This window comes from Mytilus galloprovincialis, chromosome 5, assembly GCF_965363235.1.
Source record: "Mytilus galloprovincialis chromosome 5, xbMytGall1.hap1.1, whole genome shotgun sequence".
In the NCBI taxonomy this organism is placed as follows: Eukaryota; Metazoa; Mollusca; class Bivalvia; order Mytilida; family Mytilidae; genus Mytilus; species Mytilus galloprovincialis.
Window position 1 is genome coordinate 62,446,611 of NC_134842.1, and position 8,290 is coordinate 62,454,900.

The following is an 8,290-nucleotide window of genomic DNA, read 5'->3' on the forward strand; positions in this document are numbered from 1 at the left end:
TGTCCCTCAAGAAGATGACAGGACAAAGTTCAACTATTAACCGTAGATATGCTTCACGCAATGGTGTTGACGGCGATCTCCATTCACTGATTCATACGAATTCTGAAACGAATCCATATTGGTGGGTAGACCTCGGAGGTGCCTTTTCAGTGCATCATGTTGAGATTTGGAATAGACACGCCGCCGGTAAGTAAATGAATATAAGGCCATGAAGTCATAAAACTTTCGAGTCAGTTTTTTTTTACACATACTCCAAATTCAACCAATCAAAATGGTTTCTGACACAGAACAACTGTAGTCAAAGAACTGATAATTTGTTATCTGATTTGAATTTATAATAGAATTTTTGTCTTCCTTCAATACATTATGCTTTTGCGAATTGACCCCCTCCCCAAAGAGAATAACAATTTAAAAAAAATCCCCTTTTTTGATTTTGTGCAATACACTAAGCTGTGGCGTATTGAACACCCCTAAAAAAAATTAAAAAAATAAAATTTTACAACCCCCCCCCCCCCCCCCAATAATTTTTTTTTTTTACCCAGCTTTTTTGACATCTTCAAAATTGTCTTAAGTAATTGTCCATTCACCAGGAAACCCTGTGTAATTTTTTTGCCCCTTATATTCCTAAACTGTTTGAGCTATACCCCCCCCCCCCCCAATCTAACCGATCCATAAATATGATGCATACGTAGATGTAAAACAAAATTATATCGGGATGAAATTTGATCCGGAGGAAACAATGTCACAGTAGTTGTTATTTTTTTATCCAGAGGAAAATATTTCCCTGTGATATTTTTTCCTTTGCCGTGAAAGTCTATTGAAAAGTTATTAGAAAAAAACTTATCCTTTGCAAATACTATGAATTAATAATAGTGTATTTGAATTAAAGCTAAATTGTTAAAAAAAAATGTATAATAATGGGAAAAAAATTCACAAATAATCAATGAAAAATATTCCTGAAATATTCAAGTAAATATCATTCTTTTAAAAAGAAAATTATCATGAAACAAATGAAAGAAAATCAGCAATTATTTCAAAGATCGTAATTGTGAAATAATATCATGATTAAATAAGGTAAGTGAAATACATGTAAAAGTGAGTTGTTTTCAGATCTCAGTACAAATATAAACTAGAGGCTCTAAAGAGCCTGTGTTGTGTCGCTCACCTTGGTCTATGTGAATATTAAAGGAAGCAGAAGCCAGATGGATTCATGACAAAATTGTGTTTTGGTGATGGTGATGTGTTTGTACATCTTACTTTACTGAAAATTCTTGCTGCTTAAAATTATCTCTATCTATAATGAACTTGGCCCATTAGTTTCAGTGGAAAATGTTAGTAAAAATTTACAAATTTTATGAAAATTGTTAAAAATTAACTATAAAGAACAATAACTCCTAAGGGGGTCAATTGACCATTTCGGTCATGTTGACTTATTTGTAAATCTTACTTTGTTGAACATTATTGTTGTTTACATTTTATCTCTATCAATAATAATATTCAAGATAATGACCAAAAACAGCAAAATTTCCTTAAAACTAACAATTCAGGGTCAGCAACCCAACAACGGGTTGTCCGATTCATCTAAAAATTTCAGAGCAGATAAATGTTGACCTGATAAACAATTTTACCCCATGTCAGATTTGCTCTAAATGCTTTGGGTTTTGAGTTATAAGCCAAAAACTGCATTTTACCCCATGTTCTATTTTTAGCCATGGCAGCCATCTTGGTTGGATGGCTGGGTCACTGGACACATTTTTCAAACTACTAACCCAAAAGATGATTGTGGCCAAGTTTGGATTAATTTGGCCAAGTAGTTTCAGAGGAGAAGATTTTTGTAAAAGATTACTAAGATTTACGAAAAATGGTTAAAAATTGACTATAAAGGGCAATAACTCCTAAAGGGGTCAACTGACCATTTCAGTCATGTTGACTTAATTGTAAATCTTACTTTGGTGAACATTATTGCTGTTTATAGTTTATCTCTATCTATAATATGGGGACGAAGTCCCCAATAACAGAAGAAAATTCAATAAACAAAAAAAAAACAAAAAAAATCGGGAAAATTTTCACGATATTTTCATTGTACTAATGAACTCAAAATCGTTCAATTTTTTTTTGTCGCGTTTTTGAATTTCCGGATCTGCGCAGAAATCTACAATGTACTTCCTTTTTCCTGTCTCGTTTGTATGAAACTTTGAGTAAAATATATATATTTTATCAGTCTAGACTATAAAATAGGAAGGGAAGCAACTAAAATCCCTAACAACAGAACCAAAATCGGAAACGTTACGATATTTCCGTTTCTTTTTTTTTTTAACAAATATTTAAGTTACAAAAAAATAATTCATACAGACTTCGTTCCCATACACAGGAAATGCCTGCCTCATATTAATATTCAAGATAATAACCAAAAAGAGCAAAATTTCCTTAAAATTACTTATTCAGGGCCAGCAACCCAACAACGGGTTGTTCGATTCATCTGAAAATTTCAGGGCAGATAGATCTTGAACTGATAAACAATTTTACCCCCCATGTCAGATGTGCTCTAAATGCTTTGGGTTTTGAGTTATAAGCCAAAAACTGCATTTTACCCCATGTTCTATTTTTAGCCATGGCGGCCATCTTGGTTTGATGGCCGGGTCACTGGACACATTTTTCAAACTACTAACCCAAAAGATGATTGTGGCCAAGTTTGGATTAATTTGGCGATGTAGATTCAGAGGAGAAGATTTTTGTAAAATATTACTAAGATTTACGAAAAATTGTTAAAAATTGACTATAAAGGGCAATAACTCCTAAAGGGGTCAACTGACCATTTCAGTCATGTTGACTTAATTGTAAATCTTACTTTGGTGAACATTATTGCTGTTTATAGTTTATCTCCATCTATAATAATATTCAAGATAATAACCAAAAACAGCAAAATTTCCTTAAAATTACTAATTCAGGGGCAGCAACCCAACAACGGGTTATCCGATTCATCTGAAAATTTCAGGGCAGATAAATGTTGACCTGATAAACAATTTTACCCTATGTCAGATTTGCTCTAAATGCTTTGGGTTTTGAGTTATAAGCCAAAAACTGCATTTTACCCCTATGTTCTATTTTTAGCCATGGCAGCCATCTTGAATGGTTGGCCGGGTCACCGGACCCATTTTTTAAACAAGATACCCCAATGATGATTGTGGCCAAGTTTGGTTCAATTTGGCCCAGTAGTTTCAGAGGAGAAGATTTTTGTAAAAATTAACGACGACGACGGACGACGACGGACGCCGGACGCCAAGTGATGAAAAAAGCTCACTTGGCCTTTTAGGCCAGGTGAGCTAAAAAGGGTTAAAAATTGACTATAAAGGGCAATAACTCCTAAAGGGGTCAACTGACCATTTCGGTCATGTTGACTTATTTGTAAATCTAACTTTGCTGAACATTATTGCTGTATACAGTTTATCTCTATCTATAATAATATTCAAGATAATAACCAAAACAGCAAAATTTCCTTAAAATTACCAATTCAGGGGCAGCAACCCAACAATGGGTTGTCCAATTCATTTGAAAATTTCAGGGCAGATAGATCTTGACCTGATAATCAATTTAACCCCCATGTCAGATTTGCTCTAAATGCTTTGGTTTTTGAGTTATAAGCCAAAAACTGCATTTTACCCCTATGTTCTATTTTTAGCCATGGCGGCCATTTTTGTTGGTTGGCCAGGTCACCGGACACAATTTTCAAACTAGATACCCCAATGATGCCTGATGGTTGTGGCCAAGTTTAGTTCAATTTGGCCCAGTAGTTTCAGAGGAGAAGATTTTTGTAAAAGATAACTAAGATTTATGAAAAATGGTTAAAAATTGACTATTAAGGGCAATAACTCCTAAAGGAGTCAACTGACCATTTCAGTCATGTTGACTTATTTTTAGGTCTTACTTTGCTGAACATTTTTGCTGTTTACAGTTTATCTCTACCTATAATAATAATCATGATAATAACCAAAAACAGCAAAATTTCCTTAAAATTTCCAATTCAGGAGCAGCAACCCAACAACGGGTTGTCCGATTCATCTGAAAATTTCAGGGCAGATAGATCTTGACCTGATAATCAATTTTACCCCTTGTCAGATTTGCTCTAAATACTTCGGTTTTTGAGTTATAAGCCAAAAACTGCATTTGACCCCTATGTTCTATTTTTAGCAATGGCGACCATGTTTGTTGATAGATCAAAATTTCGGATAAAATTTATAAACTAGATACCCTAAGGAACATTCAGTTAAAGTTTGGAAGTATTTGGCCTAGTAGTTTCAGAGGAGAAGATTTTTGAAATAGTATACGACGACAGACGACGAAGACGACGGACGACGACGGACGCCAAGTGATGGCATAAGCTCACTTGGCCCTTCGGGCCATGTGAGCTAATTAAAAAGTAAAGGTAGAAATATAGTTACATCCCAGCTCCTTTGTTCTAACATGGGTGATCTGAGCCGGATCACCCCCACCAGATCACCCCAATTTGAGTTTCTTTGTTTTGCATGCTTTCCTTTGTTCTGTAACATTTTGTCGGGAATGTCAAATCCACTATAAAACTTATATTTAAATATACAATTATACGAAAAAGACTATCTATCAAAATTCACGTAGAAAAAATCCAGTGTATATGTTGGGATTCGAACTCAAGTCCTTAAGCATATCAAGATATTTTTATAAGTGGGGCGAGTTGGCAGACCTATATTCAGTGGGGTTTAAACTCTTTTCGTTAATAAGTGAGTTGTCAGATTGATTGTTCAATTTGATTTTACACTTTTTCAAAAGTGGGGCGAGTCGGTTAACAAGAGTTTTTATTTTTTTTTATAAAGTAGCGGTATAATGTGGGCCGATTGGCCAGTGGGGCGAGTTGACATTATAAGTTATCTACGTTCATATCCGTAGATATGGATATTTTAACACCCTGAAGTACCCAAGTACACCATGAGGCGTAGCCGAAGGGTGTACAGGGTACTGGAGGGTGTTAAAATATCCATATCTACGGATATGAACGTAGATAACGAATTTATCCCCGGTCTTAGTCCGAATCGGGCGAGTTTTTATGGAAATTCGGGTACAAAGTGTAACGTGAAAACAACGGTTTTTTCATTTTCTCAAAAACTTTGATTGAAATTTGGAAATTTTACATAGTTTCTACGGGGTGTAGGGTACTACCTTTGGTACCTTTGGTACCTTTGGTAGAACCCTACAGGTAGTCAAATATAAGACGTTTTTAATACGGAGACAGGGAAAATGAATTGAGTCAAATTTGGTGCTCAATGTTGTGAGAGCTACGTCATAGATGGTGTGACGTCAACGTGGGTCATTTGCATAGCTAGGTCAGTAGTCCCATTCCTTGAAAATGTGGCAGTCAAGTGATGCATTTACATTTCTACTGTTAACAGTAATGGAAGAATTTGATTATGATGATACTTTCAACTATATAAATAGTTTTGTCTGGGGACAAAGATGTAGTTGTTGATTATATGGAAATCAGATAAATCATAGCATAACAAAATATTGGAACAAAAGCAATTTTAACAGCTGGATAGTATTTACCTGTGAAATGTTATCTGTCTTATGAAATCATGTTGTAAGTCATCTTTTTATATAAATGAATATATGAAATATAAGATTCAAGGAAAAATTACACTATAAAATAGATTCAGGAATATATTATATTAGTATCTTTAAAATCATTATAAATTACCCATAATTACCTCCCTTTGATAAATTATGCAAATTTGTTGTACCTTTGTGAAACATTTTATAATTATAGTCAGTTATATATTGATTGCGAGTTACCCACATAGTAGTTAATGAGACTTTATTTCACGAGGTTCTGTGAAATATGGTACGGCAATATATACCGGTACATACTATCCGGCAAAACACAGATAGATTTTCACTCCTCTGGAAAAAAATACCTGTGATATACCATGTCTGGAAAAAAATTACTGTGACAAATTATCCTCAGGATAAAATATCACTGAGGAAGAAATAAACAGTTACATAGAAATCATCAAGTGCAAACTAACATTCCTTATCGCTCGTTATAAATTCATTTCTTCAATGAATACTCATCAAATACTTTTTAAGATTCATCATAACCTTTTGGCTAAAATGGCCGTATTTACACCACAAATTTTACCGTCCGAGTACAGAAAAACCTGTGCACCCGCGAAAGTTTTAAGGCATGTCTGGACCTAGATAACTTATAATTTTAGATGCATTTTATGGTTAAGAAAATTATAAACTTTTCAGGATTTTGCTATTCATTTTTTCTTTCATTCCTGCAGAAGGTGCAAAAATAAACCTAGTTGGGAAAACGTTTGAGAAGCTCCCCTTCTATAATCGATGTTGTGAGTAGTATTGATTTAAATGGACAATAGATGGACAATAGACACCTGTAAACAATAGGTCTTTTAAACTGTGTAGCGGAGGGAACCGTTTCAAGTGAAATTCGTGTGTTTGTTTATTTTGCTATCTTCTGCAGACTGGAAAAAATGCAAGTCAAAATCCAGGTAAGTCATTAATTTTCTGAAACATAGACTTCATATAACTTTTATATACCTAGGTCCAGCCATGCCTTAACACTTTCCTAGATGCATCAGTTTGTCTGTACTCATAGTAAATTTTAGTAAAAACGGCCATATTTTTCAATTCCTTCAGATGAACCTTAAAGAAGATACATTATACTATATCAGACCCTAGTTTGTGCCCCCGAACACTTACCTACCTACCCTTATTTTGAAAAGGATGTTACCGGAAACACATATATTTTTTTATACCTCACTTTCAGGTAAAGAGATGGGATTTTTTTCTGAGACAAGTGCTTGTCGGACCATCCGCAAGAACTTGCGGTCATCCGATGTTTAGTACTTCAGTACTTGCATTTGTTGAAGTTTTCTAGTTTCATACAAAGACATATAATTTAACAAGGATGATATTTTGGCAAATAATAAGTCCATCCTGGCTTCAATGAACATTACATGAAACAACAAATCGAAGTACTAACCTTGTTAGTATTGGATATCATAAGGATACATATTTGTTTGTTTTTGTTCTGATTGAGATTGCGACACGATGATGACTGCTATACCCCTATTTTTACAATTTTACTTCTTATGTCTGTTTTGTTCACACATTGTTGTCAATATAATGTAATTTGATACGACTTTCATACACGTGAAAGGTTTAGCGCTATAAAAACAGGTTCAATTCAACATTTTCTACGGTTGAAAATGTCAAGACTATGACAGTTGTTGTCCATTCGTTTGATGTGTTTAATCATTTTATTTTGGACTTTCCGTTTTGATTTTTCCTCGGAGTTCAGTATTTTTGTGATTTTACTTTTTAGTACATCCTAATAAATATCTTAATTGGATTTTGTCTATTTTATACTTAATTCAACCTGCCACTTATCCTGGAATCTCGAAGTACATACAAATTATTGAGACCATTCGGAAGTCCTGTTTTAGTTTATGTTAATATTTGTAAGTCATCTGCAATAAGCAGGCGACTTGAATTAGAGTCTATGGTTCTTGGAAGATAACATAAACCATTTTCAAGGACCTCTGTGATATCATTAATAAAATATTAAACACAGAAATTACTGAAGTGAATTACTCTTGTAATATTAAACACTTCTGTTGACATGTATTTAAGTGAAGACCCGATGTCATAAACATGGTATTTTTAATGTTAGGTTCTTTCCGACCCCGATATTTTCAAGTTTGAACAAAAGAGCATTTCTCCAATACAGGTGTTGGTAATTGTTAATGAGGTCAACCAACTTCATTAGAATGCTATGTCACAGTTTAACGTCGCTAAACTGAAATACATTCCTTAACATGATATATTTGTTTAAAATTGAGGTTCAAATTTTAGATATTTCCTCAAACTACGGATTTGTGGACGTATTTTTCCTTTCGACAAAAATACATAACTTTTTTGTTTTAAAAAATATATATATATATACATGATATATATTGTGTAAATTTGTACATTTTATTTTTACAAATAACTCAAATGAAGTTGATAAAATGTTCATGAATGTAGAAAAAAACGTATTTTTTTGCTGTATATTAATCAAATTAAAAAAAAAAAAAAAAAACACTATTTACGTTTTCATGAAAATTGGCACACATAATCTTCTTACGTTATCGAACCAAATGTCATTTTAGGAAAGAGGGTTCCATGAACTCGTTTTCTAGTTAAATCAGTTTAAATGATAAAAAATCAGTCGAAAACTGCATCTTTTCTCGATAAGTTA